Source organism: Podarcis melisellensis (genome assembly GCF_964234715.1).
Source record: "Podarcis melisellensis genome assembly, chromosome: 1".
In the NCBI taxonomy this organism is placed as follows: domain Eukaryota; kingdom Metazoa; phylum Chordata; class Lepidosauria; order Squamata; family Lacertidae; genus Podarcis; species Podarcis melisellensis.
In genome coordinates this window covers 94372172-94393585 of record NC_138528.1, presented here as the reverse complement: position 1 = coordinate 94393585, position 21414 = coordinate 94372172, and the positions used below count along the sequence as shown (strand labels likewise).

The 21414-nt window shown below is 40.8% G+C and overlaps 1 protein-coding gene across 1 annotated transcript in view; it reads left to right on the top strand.

Moving 5' to 3' along the window:
• The first annotated feature begins 1217 nt into the window (after window positions 1-1217).
• DPP10 (dipeptidyl peptidase like 10) overlaps window positions 1218-21414 on the top strand; it is a 582520-nt gene continuing 562323 nt past the window's right edge. The window contains exon 1 of the mRNA XM_081921713.1: window positions 1218-1390. The gene's annotated coding sequence lies outside the window, so the exon portion shown is untranslated. The remainder of the gene's footprint in view (window positions 1391-21414) is intronic.

The following is a 21414-nucleotide window of genomic DNA, read 5'->3' as shown; positions in this document are numbered from 1 at the left end:
GTCAATGCAATGGAAAATATTTGTAGCATTAAAATGTAAATTTGCTTGATGGTGCTTATTATGGATTTCCGACTTGTTCAGAAGTAATTATTCTGGAATACCTGCAATGTAATCAATACCTAGTGGTCTGAAAATAGGAGTGATGACAGTGATTTGGTTTTGCTGCATTTGACAGGACTGCAGTCTATTCTCATACCTTTTAAAAAACATCATTTCTGAGATAGCAGTAGTGGTAATAGTCATATGGGCAGAATAACAAGTGGCGGAAGGTTAACGAATCTCTGTGAACCAATAAAGTATTCTGATGAGCTGATAAATCGAATGAGTAACAGAATTCTCTGGAAGCTAGCCCCTAACTTGGAAAATTACTTGTCATGGCAACAGGCAGGTATCACTGCTGAGATTACAACCTTGGAGCAAAGAGATTGATCTAATTTGCACAATGAATGAGTCTTACTTATAGGAAATCTATAGGCAGTTGGCAGTGGTGAATGGTTAAGAAATATAACTAGTTCAGACCTGGCAATTCTTTTTCAATTCTAAATTAAGAAGTAAGGACATTGTTTCCAGAAAATGCAGTGTGTGGCAATGTAAAGGTCAAATATATATTTTGCTTCTCTTTTGGGAGGCTTTTATATAATCACCTGTCCCCTTCATTAAACTGCACGTGAGGCCATTCAAGAGTTATCTGTCCTGATTTTTAGAGAGGACGTGACCTTCCTTATGGTGGAGCAAGGTACCATGGGAAGGAGCACAATTACCTATTCTAGTCAGGTTCAAATGAAGACCATTAAAAGAACGTTTTATTCCTTTTAATTCTTATTTCTGTGAGCATGAAACAGGGCTTAAAGCAAGGAAAGGACCATCTGAAAAACTAGAATAAATGATTAAATATAGAAATAGATTGTTCTTGTTTGTTTGTTTGTTTGTTTGTTTGTTTGTTTATGCATGATATTTTTACTCCACTTTTCAGACTATCATCATCATCATCTCACAAAGCAGATCATGCCAAGAAAAGGAAATGAGACAGGCCCTGTCATGAGGCTTGATACTGAAAAAAGACACACAAGAAAAGGGAAGATAGCAAGGGGAACACATATTCTGATCAAGGGTCCACAAATTGTTTCTTTACAAAGCTCTTTGCTGACCATTGGTTGGACAGTGTTCTCGAAGCTACAAACATGAGTCTGACCAAACTGTGGGAGGCAGTGGAAGACAGGAGTGCCTGGCGTGCTATGGTCCATGGGGTCACGAAGAGTCGGACACGACTAAACGACTAAACAACAACAAACTTGCTGACCATTCTCCACCTCTGGCAATCATCCTTTTGTCCATTTGCAAATGTATTCAGAACTTCCAGTGCAGTAAAGGAGAGGAACCTTCCTTCCAGGTAAGGCTACCTAATTCAGCTTCTATTGACTTTTTCCATAGTATACCATTTAAGTTGACACGTAGCTTTGCTAATATAAAACCCCCCATCACATTTCTTTCCACTGTTTTCTCTATTATTATACCTAATATATTAAATTATTTTGGAGCTCTTCATAATTCCTTTTAGATTTTGTCACCCTGAACAACTTGGTGTCATCAGCAAACTTGGCTCCCTCACTACTCAGCCTAAATCCTAGCATCATCATTCCTCAGCTTTTGCCATATGCTGAAGACACACCTTTTTATCTTGTCCTTTGACAGCTGAGGTAGTCTCCTTTATTGAACTTGGACTGTTCTGTTCCATCTGGAAAGGTTTTACTTGTTTCATAATTGTAATAGTTTTATCTGGCTTGGGTTTTTTAAAAAAAAGATTCCGTATTATAGTGTTGTAAACCACCCTGGATTGTTGTAGTGAAGGGTGGGTGAGAAATCTTATAAATAAAAATAAATAAGATTAGAATAGCACATTCCAAAGCTGAGGTGCTATAAAGGTTGAGTTTGTCCTGCTGGTGATATTTATATAACATATTTTATTCATACATATACAAACACACATCATAAAGAGTTGCAGCTGCAGGACTTTTATTAAACAGCAGCAAAACAGGAGTTAACAGAGATTGATGACCTTTCTGAAAACAAAGCAAACACAAAATGTAATGAATATTCTTTGGAAAATGTTGCAATCTCTCACATGAAGTAGCATGAATTGAGCAGGTCCAGAACTGTTTCCGAATAGAATAATTTACTATAGAAATATGCTAAACAGGATCAGTCCTAAAGTAAGAGATCAATAATTCTGTTTGGGCCTCTTCATTCACTATACAGATAGAAACAAAAAATGTACTATTTATATAATTAAAGCATTACCACCCTCCATCTTGTTGAAAAGATGCCCAGAATAGTAGGACCGATGGACCTGTCCATTGCATTTGCCCAGTGTTCCTTCCTGCATCTAATATTGACCAATTCCCTCCCGCTCCTGGGACTGTAGGCTTATATGATACAGTTTACATTGTTCGGTAGATCCCCAGGTTACCCTCGGGAGAGACTTTTTGGAGGATAGAGGGGCTGCAGGGCAGGATGGGTTGCCTGAGTTGTTTTCCACTTGCATAACCATTGGATACAAGCTAGGTGACTTTCAAGATGGCTGCAGATAACTTCTAACAGACTTACCGCCTTATGCTGTAATTGTATACTATTTATTGTACATCTGCTGGGGGGGAACAATTTTTGGCTCACTGGGCCAGATCTGACCAAGCCTGTGTAGGCATCACTGAGACAGACATGCAAATATGCTGGGAATGGGGGCTTGGGAGAGCACATCTTTGTTTGAGACTCTGTCCTGCCATTCCCAAAATCTCCCTGATATAGTACATATGGAAGGTATTGAGGTGTCTCTGCTGGTGGGTGTAAATTGCCCACAAGTCACTTCCATAAAGCAATGTGCTCAACACGCAAGCCTGGCAGACCTTCATCTTGGTACTGGTCACTAGCATCACATTTCTCCCATAGCATTTTGAAGAGGCAAGCCATTGCCATAGTTGCCTTGCCAATACACATGTGAAGCTCAGTGTCGATGGAGAGATTGCTGGTTATTGTGGAGTCCAGGTAGACAGCATCATTTACCACCTCAGTGCTGATGCGTGGGGTGCTGGCAACATCCTGACTCAGGATGTTGATCTTCATCAGGATGGTGGTAAGGCCAAACTCCCTGCAGGTTTGGGCAAAATGGTTGATGAGTCTGTGTAGAGCTTCCTTGGAATGCACTGTCAGGGCAGCAACATTTTCAAATAACATCTCTTGGATAAGAACCCATTGCACTTTGTTCTTGGTATGGATATGTGCCAGGTTGATCAGACCCCCGTTTCTCCTTGAATTCCATCTTCAGTCAACCTGAAAGCATAGGAGAGCAACAGAGAGAAGAATATGCTGCAAGAGGGTTGCTGCAAGAATGCAGCTCTGCTTCACACTGCTGTTTATAGGGAAGATGTCTGAGGATGAACCATCGTACTGGATGGTGCCGTGCCTGTTCTCATGAAAAAATTACATATTTGGCTCTTTCAAGACCAGATGTCATTAGGGGTTTTGTGCATCAATCTCCATTCCACTTTCATTTATGACATTGGTTTTTGTGCTTGTAACATCAACAGAACGGCTTTGTTTTCTGCAGTGTCATTGCATTTCCAAAGGGACAGAACCAATTCTCTGAGGGATTCTTATGTAGAAAGAAGACACATACATTCATTTTTCTTCATGAAGTACTGATTTGCAGAGCGGGAGATAGAGAGATGGCATACCATATGCAGCTGTGTCTGAAATGAACATAGCTTTCTTGGCTTGTGATTGATAATGGAGTAAGACTGTAATCTAATTGGAGCAGAGAATGACTTTGGTGAAAGAGCACTATTGGTTCTGTAAGATCTAAAACCTCGCAGCTGAAATTGTTGGAGGTACAATATGTTACTCAGCTGGATTCATTGGAAGAAAGTTGAACAACATCACTACAGAGTTCCTTGCGGTTTTACAAATACCCCCAACAAATACTAGGCTAAAAGATATTCATGAGATACCAATTCAGAAACTTTTCATTCCATAAGATCTCAACCTAAGAAATTCTCCTGTTGCGCAACCTACCACCTCTCTCTGATGATTAGCTCTGGAAACAGAGATTGCTCCTCACACCTCTGCTCCAGTATGCCTCAAAAGGATGGGTAAATTGAAACTTGCTTTCAAGTGAAAGCAAAGGAATTAGGTGCAGTAGATATATAAAGCACTCTGCTAGGCAAACTAAAAACTCTATATGTTGTATACTATTCTGAAGAGAGCAGAACACAGAATGATAAAAGGCACAGGCAAGGATTGGTAGATGGGCTGTTGAAAGTTTTGGGATATGTAGCAATGAGGGCTTAAAACGGGTGAGAAAACTTTTCCTGCCTGTGGATCACATTCCCTCCTGGGCAGCCTTCAAAGACTCACATGCAATTGATGGACAGAGCCAGAGGAAAAAGTGGGTGGAGCAATGAATTCAATTTTTGCACTGTGGGCTACTTTCTACACACACACTCGTAGAAAGTCCTCAATCCTGTTTTATTATTATTTTTTTTAAAAGTTTGCATTCCTTGTTGGGAGCACACTCAGAATCCCTCCAAAGTATGGCAACTTCAAAAGTCAATCAAAGTTTGATCATTGGTGATAAATTTGCCTAACAAACGTCCTGTTCCTCCTGTCTCCCTGTACCTGCAACTATAGGGGATGCAATCAAATTATTTGCAGGTGTCAAAGTATGGCTTAGTTTAGTTTGGTGGGCTACAAATTGTGCAGCCTTCATTTAAGATAAGGCCAAAAGTATACTGGGTGGCATTTAACTAATGTTTACTCAGAGGAGATCCATTGAAATCAATGGACCTAACGTATTCATGTTAATTAATTTCAGTGGGTTTACTCTGAGTAAAACTTAGTTGAATTCCATTCACTCTTTACAAACTCTGACAATATAAGTATATATTGTGGCAGATGGAAAGCATTTGATGCCTAAAATTAAAGTTTAATTCTCCCTATTTTGTGAAGAAGAATGAGTATGTTACAGTAGGGTCATGATATAGGAAGTATATGTGGGAAAGTGTGCATAACTTTTTCATTCTACAGAAATGTATGTGAAAGTTGTCATAAGGTTACTTCCAGCTGGTACATGATTCCAGAAAGACTACATAAGATAAGCAGAAATTATAAATGCTGGAAATGTGAGCCAAGTCTTGGAAGCAACTTTAATAGCTGGCGGTTGTGCACAAGGCAAAACAGTATTGATTTCCGATTGAGAATATAAGAGAGAAACAAAAGCACCACTAGATTTAGAACATGCTTTATTTTTACTGACAAATATATATACATACAGCAATGAGAATAAATATATAGCCATAAGAACAGGTTAACAAAATTCAAGGCCAACAATAATCAGTAATAGCTCAGCTTACGAGGTTTAAAAGTACTGTAAAAGAAAGAAAGCAGAAATGTAATAGATTTGCACAGAATTTGAGTTTTATTAATTGACTAGTGGAACAAAAGGACAGCTTCATCACGTGATCATAGGTACTTACTTGATATATTATGTTTGGTTTTGCTGAGACTATAATATTTAATGTAATAGCACAGCTGTAAAGTATAATGTTTCCTGTATTAATTTCTTCTTGACATTAATACTTAACATAGTATGAAGTTGAGCAATGTGCAATATTTCCCTTAAAAAATCAAAATCCTGTATGATTTTTTAAAGTATTAATCTGGGCTGCAGGGTGTGAGCACAGTAGGCTGCAGATAAGGGTAGAAGGGCCTAGAAATTTGGGCACCAGCCAAAGGGCTGAAGCTTTAACCTCCTGTGCCATCATCTAAGGTTTCCCCTGGATGTCATCCTAGACAAAGTCCTCCAAAACTCTGGGTACCTGGAGAAGAGATCCTGGGATATGTCTTCCAGGAATGATTGGAGCCACCAAAGTATGGTGCCCTTGCCCTTCCTTTTTAGGTGGGTCAGATGGATATGAAAGCTGACATACTGGAAAAGCCATTGATGGATCCAGAATCAATGGGATCTTACCCTCCTTACTAAGGCAAACTAAAGGTCAAACCTATACACAGATACCTGGGGATTTGTCCTGTTGAACACAGTAGGGCTTACTTCTGAGTATACATACACATGATTGCACTATAATGGAATACACGCAAAACCAAATTTGAAATCCAAATTTAAAAAGATTTAGATTCACAATTTCCCCCAAGCATACCTGGAGCTAGGGTGCCAACAAGTTATCTTGGCTTTCTAAACCAAGTTGGTCTTAAAAATGGAAAGCATATATGTATTCTCCCTTTGTCTTCATTTAATGATAGAATAACTTGCCAACTTTCCTAGGAACAGAAGATTTTATCATTTTATTACAAAACCAATGAAATGTTATAAAAAAGGAAGGTGTTATCAAAGGCAAACTTTAAACAGTAGATTTTAGTCTTCCATGCTTCAACAGAAAACATTTGTATGCATATATGTGTACAATTATTTATATATTGTTTATATTTAGTAAGGTTGAAATAATAACATAAGCAGCTTAATTCCAAAATCTAAGTTTGAGTAACTGTTGCATTTTTAAAATGTAGAGATCAGCCAATGCTTCTTTTCCCTATACATCTAGAGGGTAACCTGATACCTGCTTAAAACCAGCAGAGACTAATCCAATTAAGTGTGCAATCTGCTCCTCATTCTGTCTTGAGACTACCTCCTCAAATGATTTTTTAATATCCTGCCCCCCTTTAGCCATACCCTCTTACTCCTAACCCTTAGCGTTCAACCTGATTAAGAGGTGTGGTGAACATAAAATCTTGCTCTGTATTTTGTGACATTTTGGTTTACCCTAATTAAAGTATTGCCCAAGTGTAAATTGCTCTGTGGCCATAAACAGTGTCTTTTTTCTTTTAAAAATTATTATTAGAGCAAGATCCCCTTCCACTTAGGGCAGCTTCGAGCATATAAAATCATATTTTCATTAAACTGTAAGAAACAATTACAAAAGAGGCAGGGTTGGCAGTTTTAGCTTAAAGCAGGTTAAACACATGTAAAATAAAATACCACAACTTAAACAGTACTTTTGTTAAAAAATCTTATTGTGCGGCAAGCATGAATCTGAGTTTGTGCTGTCAGCATACATGTCTATTGCACAACTAATCCATCTTAAAAATTTGTGATGAGTGCACAAATTTTATCATTCTCCTTTTAATGCCCTAGTTCAGCTCATTAATTTTATATCTTTGATGACTGGCTAATGCTTACATTTGTCCTTCTAAATATGTAAATATATGACATTAAGTATGGAAAGTGGTGGGCATTTACATTTAAGGTATGAATAATGGTAGCATGTAATTTTTTTGATGACCAATGGTTTCTAACAAATAAATTTGACTGACTGACTAGTTGACATAACTGATTAGTCATTTATTAATTCATTCAAAGTCAAGAAAGCAGTCCTAGTGACCTTAGGTAAAAAGTTCTTTCATTTTTTTCTGGTGAGTCCTCTACTTGCAATGTAAATATTTATAGGTATCTCTCAGAGGTTGGCTAGGTTGAGAGATGGTGACTGGTCTCAACTTAGTAACCTGACTGTATATTCAGACTCTGATATCCCAGGTCCTACTCCAGCACTCTGACCACTGCACCACACAACCTCTCCTCAGTGCTTGTTCTTACAGTTAAAGGCTCATTTTGTCCTTTGATATGTCACCATTCTCAGTCATTCAAAATGAGCCTGAATTGATTCAGCATGTGAAACGTGAGGCTATGTATTATGTGTGGTGCCTTAATTTTAATGCATAAACACTGGGCTCATGGTGGCTAAGTATAGTATCCTGAGAGCAAGGAGAAGTCTTCTAGTAATGGTGTGTGTGTGTTTTAAAGCATGGCATCCAATGGTGTTTATCCATCAGTGAAATAGACATAGTTGATGGAACAGATTACCCCTTTTTCCTGCAGCCTCTGTGACCTCCCAAACCTGCTCCAAAATTGGGGTGGGGGGAGGGCAGCACAGTAGGCTGTAGATTTCATGTGGCTGAAACCATAAGCATGGCAACTCCAGTGCCCAACTGAGCATATTGACAGTTTTTAAAGCCTAAAGCCCCTCTAAAAGTCAAAATAGGAGGAACATTAGGAGAGTGCTTTACTAGGGGATAAATCACAGGAATGAATGATTTTCTTCTCTCTTGCTAAAATGTAAGAAATTAATCTGGGAAAGCTGAATTGGGAAAAGGTTCTGGGAGCTCTTTCAGCTGCATCAAAGGAAAGTAGTATCTTGCTATGACAGGAGGGGATGATTTTCCTTTTTAAAAAAAATAATAATAGCGGTGGGGAATGCTTACTTTTTGAACATGCCAAGTAAGCATTAATTGGTCCGTGAATAATCGGCTTTTTAAGGGGTAGACTCCTCAGCACATCGTGGGTCATTCAAGCGTGCAAAAGATGTGAGGCAGTTTAATATTATTAATTGCTAGCTAGCTGATTAGATTTACACAGAATTGTCAGTCCTTACAGGCCCAAATAATCATTCCTTGCAAAATAAAATTTACAATGCCATTAAATTTATCCCTAGCAGGTTTTCCAAAGTGAAATCTCCCAACAGCAATAAACTTTTATTGCATGTTTAATTTATTTCTCCCTGAAGTCAGGAAATGTCTCAAAGACGTATGTTGGTGCTCATTGGTATTATTCCTTAAATATACATAAACATATTTAATCTATTTCTTTCATTTTGCTGCATCTCTTGAGATTAAGGCAGCTTCCAGATGTTGCTCCTAGGAGTGATGTAAGTGGGGAAATTGCTCTGGTATTAAAAAATGCCTAATGATCTGCTTCTTCTTGAAGAACTTTGGAGCTACCTTGGCTGCTTGTATGTGATGATATGTCCTTTTACTCCAACATCTTTGTGTGAATGTGTAATTGCAAACTGGGATGAGAGTGCTCATCATGTAAAAATTGCAGACCGGGAGTGCCTCTAAATTACTCATTAATAGAGGGAAATATCAAGTATTTGTCATACTCAGAACATGCCCATTTAAATCAATAGGTTTTTAGTTGCTTAAGTCCATTAAATTCAGTGGGCCTACTCTGAGTATGTCTTATCATCCATAGTAAGTGTTGGACTCTACTTGGGTTTTAAATAATAATAATAATAATAATAATAATAATAAAAATTAATTGAATTTATATACCGCCCTATACCTGGAGGTCTTAGGGCAGTTCACAGAATAAAATTGTGCCACCCAAGTTAGCAAGAACTAGAATGCAGAACAAATATTGCTGATCTGAATTCTCATCCAGCTACAGTGATATGCACCATGCTTTAAATAAATGTCCTGCATGTTTACTCAAGACCAAGAAGTCTTTGTTTTGGGCAAATTTGTATCAACAACAATTAAGAATTCTTGCAGAATCTGATTTCTCACAATGTTTTCACTGCTCTGCTACAAATTGCCTCCTGTAATTTTGCCAGATTCCATAATATTAGGCGCAGCATAGAGCAAAATAAGCATGCATGTGATAAATACATTCATGAGATTGCACCTGAGAGTAGAACTGCATGCACAAATACATCTGGTGCTTTAGATTTAAGTGAACAGTGATAACTTGTATGTCCATGAGTTCTAGTGTTGTGAGAGATGGAGAAAAGCAATGAAGCTGAATTTTGAAAGATTCAGGACAGAGAAAATAAACCATTTCTTAATGCAGCACATAGTTAAACTATGGAACTCAGTCCCACGGGAGGCAGTGATGGCCACCAACTTGGGTGGCTTTAAAAGAGGAGTAGACAGATTCATGGAGAAGGCTGCTGATGGCTGTGCTCTGCCTCCACAGCTGGAGGCAGTCATGCTGTTGAAAACCACAGGAGGAGAAAGCCACTTCCGAGCTGGAGAGGAGGTGAGGTTGCGGGCCCACGCCCTCCCCACGCACGCGGGGGCTGACTCACAGCCCCCGCGAGAATGAGGGAGTCCTCGGGCGCATCATTGCCCTGTCCAGCCAATGGGCTGGCCAGGGAGGCGTGGCCTGAGCTATTTATGGCCGGCACGCCTGAGGACCGCCCTCTCTTCGCTGTTCCAGCTGACCCGGTAAAGTAGTCTGGTAGTCTGGTAAAGGATTCCGGGGGGCGTTGCCCTGTCCAAAGCCTATGGAGGTGTGGGCCTAAGGCATGCCCCCGAGCGGTGACCCCGGGGGAGCTCCTAGTTGATGTACATCAGCAGGACTCCCCCCACTGGTGGTTAACCCTTACTGGCCTTCATGCAATCGGGCTGAAGCCGGTTAGTTGTTGGGACCAATGCCTAAGCCAATACCGCTCAATTCCTGCAATCAATAAAGTTGTGGCCTTTTCCGCTCGTTAACCTTAAATACTGTGTCCTATGTCTTTATTTCCCAAGGGGGGAGGGGGACTTGCCACACAAAGTGCTCGGATCCTGCTTGTGAGTTTCCCATAGGCTTCTCATTGGACGAGATGGGACACGGGCCTGATCCAGCAGGAGTCTTCTTATGTTCATCTCACTTAGCTGCCTTATACTGAGTCAAACCATTCTAGCTCAGTATAGCCTGCACTGACTGGCAGTGCCTCTTCAAGGTTTCCAGCAAGGACTTTCCTAGTCCCACTTGAAGATGCTGGGGATTGAACCTGGGACCTTCTGCATGCAAGGCAGATGTTCTGCCACTGAGCCACTTGAACATAAATGCATGTCTCTTGTCTTGCTTATATTAAATTGCATATCTGCTTGTTGGGCAGAGGGCTAGAATTGCAGAGCTGGAGGGGACCCTTGGGGTCATCTAATCCACTAGTAACTTTATGCCCACATCATTCTGCTTGCGGTCCTGTAAATGTCTCAAGATTAGTGCAGGCTCGATAATAATAAGCTAGATATCTTCCAAGATGTGATTTGGGAGGCATTCCCACTTCGCCTTGAAGAGTGTCATCTTTTAAAATGGACTCTATTACTAATCTAATCGCTAAACTGAATGCTAAATTGAAACATAAAAATCAGCGAAGGTTTTTTCTCCCCTTTGAGTGAGGGAATTAATTAGAAAATTATCAGTCAGAATGAACTGAAGTACAAATTGCTGAATTATGTTTGTTATCTCAGTCTTAAGAGTGTTTTAACAGAAAAGATAAAATTAAATGAAGGCAGCAACCCAGTGAAAATCATGTTAGGAAAAGGACGCATGCTAATAGATTTCTTTATACCACAACACAGCTTTTAAAGAACTATTGAAGAAGGCAGAATTATCATCCGAGTAAAGAGCAGCTTTGAAGAGATGCTATCTATGTGGGCTTGCCAACAGACCAGAAAACAAAACCCTGGATTGGTCCAGTGTCTTGTTTGGTTTGGTGGGCACATGCGAGAAAAGTGATAAGGTTGGTCTTTCATCTCACTGCTTTACAACTAGTGTTTTATTTCCTTGTGGTATGCACTGGTATGCAGAACCAACAACTCCCCCCCCCCCCGCCCCAAGTCACTCAGCCTCATGAGGAGCCATGGCATGAACAAAGCCCTCCTCAGGCCTAACCACTGCTGCCACCTCCTAGGGCTGGTGGAATGTATGAGTGCCACTCCCTGAGGAGTGCAAGAGTGGGCAGCACAGCATCTGATGTGCTTCCCCTATCAGGCTCTGCTTCCTGCTGCTGGCCGTGTGCACCCTGGTTGCCTCGCTGTCGGTGCTCGTGATAGAGAACCACCACCATTTGCAGCTATGGGCAGCTTTCATGCTGGGAGTTGATTACAAACTTGGGGTTTTGATTACAAACTTGGTAGACCAGATCCAGCACAGATTCAATTCCTGGAATAGCCATGCTAGCTTCCTGGTGAGGTAATGGCCCTCTGAGCAGGAGCCAGTAAGGTAACAAAGGAAGCGGCTCTGTGCAGGGTGACACATGGGTGGGTCACCCTTCCTCAACTCGCTGGTTGTTAGAAAGACAAAGGCTAGAGTTGAGAGTTTGAGTTATGTGAGCTCGAAGGTAGAAGCAAGGCTGCAGGCTGGGCAGCTGGTAGACAAAGCTATATACCTGATTTCTGAGGGATTCCAAGGCTGTGGCTGTTGGGAAAGCAAGACCCTCTCGCAATGCCAGGGACTTGGAGCCATGATCTAGGAACCTCAGGAGCTTCGTTAGGCTTGAAATTAGCCTAGTGAACAACCATTGGATTGCAGCATCCCACCTCAGATATGGAAAGGAGAAGAGTGCAGCATTGACCTGTAACTGGCAGGCATTGTGAGTCTCTTGTGGCTGGACTCCTTGATAGTATTAGTATCCATCTCAATAAAGCAGATCCTCCTAGCAGTATGCTGCTTTTCAGAGCCTGGGCCAACAACAGATCTCAGGGATGTTGGGCTGAAGAAAACACACTCCAGGGTTGAATTCAGGTGTGGCTAATCCTGGGTGTAACCAGTAAAAGGACAATGATGGACTAGAGGGACCAGTGGTATAAAGCAGCTTCCCTTAGCCCAGTGTTCCAGATCATTTAATGGTAAAAAACACACTAAACTATGTTCCCTAGGTTGCAGACTTGCAGAAGAACAAACAAGACATAGAGGCATGAGCATGGTGCTATTATGCAAGCTTGACTGGTGTGTGTGTGTGTGTGTGTGTGTGTGTGTGTGTACATTTGCCCCATAGTTTTTTGGGGAAGAGGGGGAAGGTTGTTACTGTTGTATTTGAGGAGAAGGCACATGGCACAGCATTAAAGAGTTATGTATACCCTGAGCCATTGAATCATTCTTATGTGCCAGAACTCTCAGACAGTTGTACATCTTGAAAATTCCAGGTTACAGGAAAGAGTTGATGATTTTATAACAAATCACATCCACCATGAGTGTGGTGTGTATGGAGAGACAAGTGTTTGCTGAAGGTAATACGTTATAAGCCTCTTTTAATCAAACTGTGTTTCTACCAAAGGCACAGGTAATCTGACAAGCATATTATCTTTGCTGGCAGAAGCAGCAACATAGAAAACAGCTCTCATCAACTGAGAGCAAGGAGAGAAATGAGCAGGAAGCAGAATAAATTTTCCATATCTCTTAATATAAGATTCATTTTTTATTTTTTATTTTACTTTAGTTTGCAGTTGGAGCTATTTAGTACCTTGGAATTTCCTTGTCCTATTTGTCAGAGTTGAAGTATGAATGGCCCTGAACTTTTTTCTCCAGATTTGAACAACCGTTTGTGAGATAGAAAGCAGTTGGCAGCTAAGTGGCAATTCCGGCTTTATTGAGTGGCTTGGCTCATAACTGGCTATTCCTTATTGAATTTCCTGTTAACAAACACAACATGAAAGCACAGCCTCTGAGAGTGTAGATGTAAACTCATTCTCCCATAAAGCTGAGGGGACAATTTACAGCATGCAAAAATAATTTCTGGCATTTTCAATTTTTTTATTCTTTATGCCTGTTTTTGGCACAAGGGGGAGGTCAAAAGGAATTATCTAATGATTGTAGAAGTAGAAAAGAAATCACAAGTTATTGTCCCCACTCATTTTATACAATTCCTCTAGATTACTTGTTTATTCAGCATTTATCCTTATTTGCTTACAGAAATCTTACAGGCTGCTTAGATTGTGTTCTTTTTTTATTGAGCACATTCAGCTAAGTTCTACTTAGAGTTGACCCATTGAAATTAAGGAACCTTAGTCATGTCCAGTGACTTCAGTGGCTCTGCTCTGAGTAGAATTAGCATTGAAAAATTGTTCAGTGCACTTTCTTCCCATTTTCCTAAATGAAAAAAAGGTCTGGTTTTGTATGGGTGGGTGTGGATTTGTGCAGTAGGGCAAGAAGGCACTTTAATACACTCTAATTGCAAATGCATTATCACATTTAGGGAACTGCCACTTTAATGTCCTGGTAAATATGGGAAAGAGCAATGATGGAGTTATATACCAATTCTTCTTCATAGTCTCCATGCAGTCCTGCATATGGGTTTTGTGCTGGGGCAAAGCAACATTTAGTTCTAGAGCTAAACCAGTTGGGCATAGACAGTACTTTCCCATTTAGCTTCTGACTGCAGCTGCAGTATGGCATGGAGCAATGACGGCGTCCTACACTTCTCCTAGGCTTCTCACTTCAGGCAACTGAAAAGTAGGCAAGAATCTTGTGCACAGAAACATGCATAGGAAGCTGTTTTATATGGAATAAGACTGCTGGTCCATCTCATTCAGTATTGTCTACACTGACTTGCATTGGCTTTCCAAGGTTTCAGGCAGGGAGTCATTTCCAGCCCTACCTGAAGATGCCAGCCATTGAACCTGGGACCTTCTGCATGCAAATCAGATGCTTTGCAACTAAACTACATATTTCTGTTAATTTTCTTTTTATTTAAGAAACATACAGTAAAAGCTTTAGTCTGTTTGTTGTGATCATCTTCCTTAAAATACACAATTTACCCCTTTAAGCATCCTTTCAGACAACCATAATATCTAAGGTGGGGGGGGGATTTTGCCACAACATCATTTAGACATGAAAGATCCATGCTGAACAAGGGGAATCTTATGTGTGCAGAACTGCATTGATCAGGTTTCATGGAGTGGTGAGCATAACCATTTTGAGGGAGAAAAGCATCAACTGCTAGTGAAAAACTGACTTTTTAAAACAACAAAAATAAAGCTGCCATTCATCAAATGGAAATGGTCATGCCATAAATTAAAAAGGATTTTTAAAAAGTTAGCTTTCTTTAAAATAAATAAATCAGTGCTCTAGATGGGATAGTGTATCACTGGCTAGAGCCCTGGTAAAATAGCATCAACCCTTGAGACTCAACATTTTTTCTTTGGACATCTGCCTAATAAAATAATTGCCTTGTGCTGAGTTATCTAGTGTCTCCCCTCCTCACTGGCACTTCCATCTGTGATCCACAGGACACCCCCCCCACCATTTGTGCATGTCTTATTATTATTATTTGTTTACTATGTTTTCAAGACTCCTTCCTTGCAGTGATCATTAAATTGCTCTTTAAACTTCCTTGGATTGCCAAATAAGTGTAGCAATTCGATGCTTGAGCCATTTCAAGAGGAAAATTAGGGGCTAATTGGTATGCATGAACTGACACAATTTTTTCCTTTAAATAACTCTCATGCTAAATTATATATATTTTCAGTTAGGGCTGATACACACGAAGTTCCTTGAGCCTGGCTTTTAAGTTTATGTTTAATTCCTTGTTTAGATAATGCTCAAGCATTTCAGTACTGAGGACAGTCCTAAAAATGTGGTTCTTGTCTTTATGTTGGCATTCTATCTTCTACTCACTAGTCTTATGCTAGGGCCAACTGGTCTTGGCTCTGACTCAACCTACTTGTCCACCCTATTCCAATGGCTCTTGGGACACATTACCTGCTATGGCCTTGGCTAGCTATACACAGTCTTGGCTCTGACTGATTCTGATGCAGCAAGTTGCCACTTCCACACATATCCTAGATAAGCAGTTTCATCACTCTTTCCTGTTTAATAGCCCAGTTCCCCTTGAGTATCTGAAAGTGTTCATAAGATAGCTATCACAGAGAGACATATGGGACAATGTGGAATCCTACACATGCTTGGGAGTGAAAATGTGCTTTCTGCCCAGCCAGCTAGGACATCTGCCCTTCATTGCAACACACTGGGTGTATTGTACTTATTTGTATGCTGCCTTTCCACAGTGAACTATGCTCAGGGTGGTTCACAACACCAGAAAGTTTGTAGGCTTCACTAACAGTTACAAATTGAAATAATCATAAAAATAGGCACATGCACACACACACACGCGCACACACACACACACACACACACACACGTATGTACCGGTAATATTCTTAAATGCAGAATCCAAAATAGACAGCCCTAGATTTCACCCTTCATATTGCACCCTATGTGTGTCTGCTTTTATGCATATATGCCTTATTAAAAATTATGTTCAAAGTGTAGATAGATGGCCAGTTGAACTGGAGATGAGGCAGGCTTGATTGGAAAGAGAGGAAACATGCTTTTGCTCTACATCTTGTACAGAATTGTGCATGTGGGCAAGAGTTTAGCCAATCTATTTTACAGAGGCTTTGGAATCATACTGCTAACAGATTAACTTGTGCAAGTGCGTGAGTATTTAAAAGCAAATTGCAGTTCTTAATCATTTGGAGCTTACAGTAATGCAATGAAGCTTCTTTATTTCTGTGGTAAGATTTAGTGCTCCTTGGGTCTCTATAGTTTCCAAACTACCTTGAGATTTTGCAGTTCTGGATAGTCTGGTGCATCAAACATAGTATAATTTTCACAGTCTGGTTTATAAGACATCAGTGGAATAAATCACAAGTGCTGGATGCAGAGATGTCTGGCTGAAACGGAACAAAAAGTCAGAAGGCACATCAAGACAGTGTGCAGACTGTGGGGAATGTAATGAGAATCACTCTCCTAGATAGACTATGGAAACATTCAAATGAATTTGACCTTGCACTTCAGACTTGTTTGGAGTAATCCAGAGTGGCAATGGGGTCATAGCTATGCGATGCACTAGCAGAAATGCACTTGAACTACTTTAAGTTGCTCTGCCCCATCCAGGCAGGCCTGTGCACAGGGTGGGGCAGCCAGGTAAACTTGCCCTGGGTCTTGGAGGGCAAAGCTGGACGGGGAGCCCTGCCAGGGGCTGGCTGCATTTTTGTTTGAATTTATAACTTTATTCCAACAGGACTCCTGCCCTGGACCTCATGCAAGCTCTGCACAAGCCTGCACCCAGGTAAGCTGCAGAGATGCTGGGGTCTGCAGGTCTCTCCCACCACACTACCTGCCTCTGCAAGTAAGCAAGAATGCACTTTCCAAATGCCATGGGAAGTAAAGACGGGCAGTGTTAGAGTCAGGACCACCCCCTCTTGAGATAACTATGTATATAATTTCATTTCATTCAAAATGTGGTAAGCCAGTTCTGCTTTAGGTGAATGCAGTCAAAGGCCTGCCCTGTCAGCTGGACTGTTGCGAGATATGTGCTGGTGTACTAAAATATACTCCTGTGGTCCAGCCTGATTTGCCAACCATTGCTAATTCTCATCATTAACCCCCATCCCCCGGGACTTGCCGGCTCTGCTTCCCTCCAAATTCCTATTGTATTGTTGTCTTGCCGTTATACTACATTTGTTCAGGAAGCCCACCATTTTTCTCAGCACTGCTGCCCATCTGCTGAATGAATGGACATAAGCTTCTCTGGTTTGTCAGGACAAAGTGAAGGATGCCTCATAACTGTGTCATCTCTCCTGAGGTAGTGGAGTGGTTATAAATGAGCTATCCAGTAAAAGGAGAGTCAACCCCATTTACACTTGTTCCCTACCTCATTAGGTGCTACTTTGAGAGCTTGTTTTTGTAACAATAGCTGTCAGGCAACAACAGGATGACTTTGGTTTAAATGTGTTTGTAGAACTTACTGGTGGGGGGAAAGTTGTGTTGAGAAGCTGCTCTTGATGTATTGAGACTGCTGAAAAGTTGTGAGGTGAGAAGTACATGAAGATGGCAAATGTGTGGTGTCAAAATTATTGATTAACTATGTGGGGTGTGTATGAATCTCTATCTCTCTCATGCTCTCAGACACGTATGAATGGTAATCCTTGTGCTAGACCACGTAAGGTGAATTACAACTAGGGAATAAGTCACACCTTAGAAGTGGAAGGTATTTAATGAAGTGACTTGTTACATTTATTTATCTTTTCACACCATCCCTATAACACTGTGTTGTTCTTAATGGTCTCAAGGCACTTTAACTTGGTCAGCCAAGAGTTAAGGGAATTTGCTAAATCCACAGCAGCAACAAAGAAAAGTGTAGAAAAATTATTAGTGGCTATTATGGGATATAATATAGGGTACCTAGCAAAATGCAGCCTGATTTAATTGACAAAAAGTGTCAGTGAATAAAGAATGCAGATCAATAATTAATTTTACCTTCATTTTAATATTTTAGCCCTAGACAGATTTAGTGCAGGCTGAATGTAGTAAAAGCCTGATTTAAATTCTCTTTCTTTGAAGTGTTATGATGGGACTGTAAGAGATGCTTCTCTCCCTCTCCATATCTCCAAATTCCAATCCATATAAAAACCTCAGAAAACAGTCCATCTGGAAAGAGGCAGATATAACCCTGAACACAGACATTTAGTTCTGCATCTGTCATTGCTGGATGTCTAAATAAAATGGGGAAGCTGCATATAGCTGAACAACCTTGTCAAAAATTAACATGGGGACATGAGCAGATTTTAGATGACTTTTAAATAAGAAGGTGATGTGTGACGGACCTTTTGGCTGCTAAATACAGAACTAGACACCAGGCAGTTTAAACAGAAGGAAATAACTGATGCAGGAGGACAGAATAATGTTTGGTGGTCATTATAGCAGGTTCTGAAGCAATCTATTATGTCAGATTTGTGACCTGTATCAGCCAGGCTACCATCTGAGATGATGAGAGTGTTAAGTCTTTGGGGGGCATCTTCAGCCTTGGGGGAGGGCACCAACCTTCTTTAGGCCTAGGGACACACTTAGATTTTTGAGTGACCATCAGCCTTGCTGGTCACTTTTCTCCCTCCTTCCCTGGATCAAGCCCCTTCTTCTCTTCACTTTTCCAAGGAATCTGGGTAGAAGTCAGATCCAGCAAAACAAACCTGTGCCTTGGAAAACACAGAGGTGAAAAAAGGTGGAAATGAGGACCATTCTTACAACTTCCTCTTCTAGCTCTACGTTTTCCCCAGGGAGAATAGGGTAACCACCCTCACCAAGGGGACGGTGAGTGGGAGGGCTCAGAGTCTTTCTGGGTGACAGGGAAAGACACTGAGGGTGACATTACACTCACAGCCACCATGTTAGTGACACCTGCCTTGGGATAGAAGTTTTGATGTTATCCGTGGCAAGAGAAGAACCCCATCACTCCTCCTTCCTCAGTGTGCACTTCAAAAGGGAAACCCATGCAACTCTTTTGTGATGCATGTGGAAGCTCAGCAAACTTTCACTTTGCATGTTACGCATAAAGTGTGAAAAGTTGACATGGAAGGGATCTTTTGCTATTGTGTGTAACATCTGAAACTGGATTTCAAACTGTGGACCCTGTGCCTAGAGATAAGAGTGAGCATCTGCACAAACAGCAGACCTGCACCACCAAGCCAGCCATAGCATACCAGCCACATATATTGTATGGAGCCAACACTGCCTCCCCCGGGTTTGCAGGGCAAACAAACAAAAACAATTATAAAGCCTGTAATCCCTATGCATAGTTAGCTGGAAGTAAGCACCATTGAACAGTGAGAGATACTTCTAAGTAAACATGCTGGGAATGCACTGCAAGCCATAGATGGACCACATGTTGCATTTTGTAGGCCATATGTTGTACAGGGTAACACTATGCTGACACAAGAAAGCATCTAGAAATGGTGTACCAAACACTCAGGAGTTGTTTTGTCCCTGCACTCTTGTTGGACTGATTAGTTCAGCAGAGATCATTGATCAACTATACTACAGAACGCCAAATTACAGGGTGGGAAATTCAGTTTGCAAAATTTATGTCTTCCTGGACTAGTTTCCCCACCCTGCTCTTTAACGGATATGATGTGATATATATTGTGCCTTACACCTCAGGTTTTGCCTTCTGTTTCATTCTGCAATATTCATCCCAAAGATACTCAGAATGCCATTAAATATATGCAAGAATCCCAGTAGGGAGTTGAGCTAAAAGTGCCCTGGCTGTAATTGCAGATTGGAAATATTCTCAAGCCTGCTTTGCATAATAGTTCAAACCATCTCTGGGCCTTTGAGTTTTGATGCAAACAGAACATTAGTTTACACCAAGGCAGAGGTTCATGCTGCAAAAGAGCCTGACAGGTACATTTGGGCTGGGTTATAATGACTGCACAGAATTGAATTTTAGTGCTTGCATTGTGTTTATGTATATGAGCATGATGATTTAGAGCACCAACATCCTGTATTTGTCTTATTATGTGTGTGAATATGAGCTTAGGCTTTTTATGCAGATGAAAAATAATCACCTGTCTTGTACACCTTGAATAAATCATCCAACCAGAACTGCTATTGATGTTACATTGTCTTGCGGTTGTTTTGAATGTCAAAGTGAAGCTAGTATGAAAACAATTTTTATTCCGCCCATTACCATTTACCTTAATTCCTTATCATGTTAAAAATATTTTCTTCAAGCTCCAGTGGGATGTTGACAGCTCCCTGCTCCCCAATGTCACTTGTGGATTTGTCAACATACACCCATCACTTTACTTCCTGTTACAGTGGTACCTGAGGGTTACAAACGCTTTGGGTTATAAATGCTTTAGGTTACAGGCTCCGCTAACCCAGAAGTAGTACCTTGGGCTAAGAACTTTACTTCAGGATGAGAACAGAAATCGCGCTGCGGTGGCGCAGCAGCAGTGGGAGGGCCCTTTAGCTAAAGTGGTACCTCAAGTTAAGAACAGTTTCAGGTTAAGAACGGACCTCCAGAACGAATTAAGTTCTTAACCAGAGGTACCACTGTATATGCAATAGAAATAGATATGTGAGCTTTTCCTTTTTAGTTATTGTGTGGTCATTGTTGGTGGCATAAATACTCACATGTGATGAGGAAAATCTACTTGCTGAGCAGCTTTCAAAGGTTAAAACTCATGTCCAGAGTCTTTGCCATGCAGAATAATTTTCTGACAGGACCCTCATGTGAAAACTATTCCTGAAAATCATGTTCAAGACAGTACAACAGATATAATATGTGCTGGATCCAGACTTCATTCTGATTCTCCCCCTCTTCAGATCCCCTTGTCACCTCTTTCTAGGGATGAAATAATCTGTCAATTTCAGTCTCTCATTTTTCTAAACTTAAATTCAGTTCTCCACATTTCACCAGCAATTTGTGATTTTTTTTAAAATACTCATGAAAATTCTGCAGCATTTTAGTGTGAATTCCTCCTGCTAAACACATTTACACATACAGCTTTGACTAATGTACAATTATTTGCAAGCAATTCCTCATAATATAATGCATTTTTGTATGCTATCTTCACTAACATATTGATATGCAGTTTCTCCAATACAGTGGTTCCCCCCCCCCCCCGGTTGCGTATCCTTCAGGATGTGAACGCGGCAAACCCAGAAGTATTTTTCTGGGTTTCGCCGTGCACGCATGCGCAGAAGCGGTCTCTCCGGTTGCGCAAACCTTGGGATCTGACTGGCGCTCCGGAATGGATCCCGTCCACAACCGGAGGTACCACTGTATATGCATTTTTGTATATATTCTTCCTTTGGAGAACTGCATCGTAAAATTCAGCCATGTGGGAATTTTGAACAATGTGCTAATATGGCTTTAACTGTGAACTGAATTTAATTTCTTCTCAGTCCCTACCTCTCACACAGTGTCCTGGATGAATGGAAGACCCTTCATATCCCCAGTATGGGATGTGGAGGTGTCAGCTGCAGAGGAAGGGAGAAATCAGCACGAGTTGCTCCTT